The sequence below is a fragment of the Meleagris gallopavo genome, chromosome 10 (genome assembly GCF_000146605.3).
Source record: "Meleagris gallopavo isolate NT-WF06-2002-E0010 breed Aviagen turkey brand Nicholas breeding stock chromosome 10, Turkey_5.1, whole genome shotgun sequence".
Classification (NCBI taxonomy): domain Eukaryota; kingdom Metazoa; phylum Chordata; class Aves; order Galliformes; family Phasianidae; genus Meleagris; species Meleagris gallopavo.
In genome coordinates, this window is record NC_015020.2 from 10,346,163 (window position 1) to 10,346,471 (window position 309).

Here is a 309-nt window from a genome sequence, read left to right on the forward strand (position 1 = left end):
GGCGGCTGCGCGCCAGCTGACGGCGGAGAAAGGAGGAATTATGTGACAATGGCTGAGGAGCGGGGCCAGGCTGCGGGCTGATGAATAATGCAATGGCTTGGGTTTCACCGCCAGCAGATTTCCTGTTTACCGACGCTCGGCGGGAGACGCGCGACCCTGTAGGGCTGCGGCGGAGGTCTCGGCCCCACAAGGGCACCGGGGGTCCTCCGAATCCCCCGTGCCGTGCACCTGCTGCACAGCTGGCACCCGGCAGCGCTGCACGGCCCCGCGCATCTCTCTATGCCGGGAGGGATTTCTGACCTGGCTGTT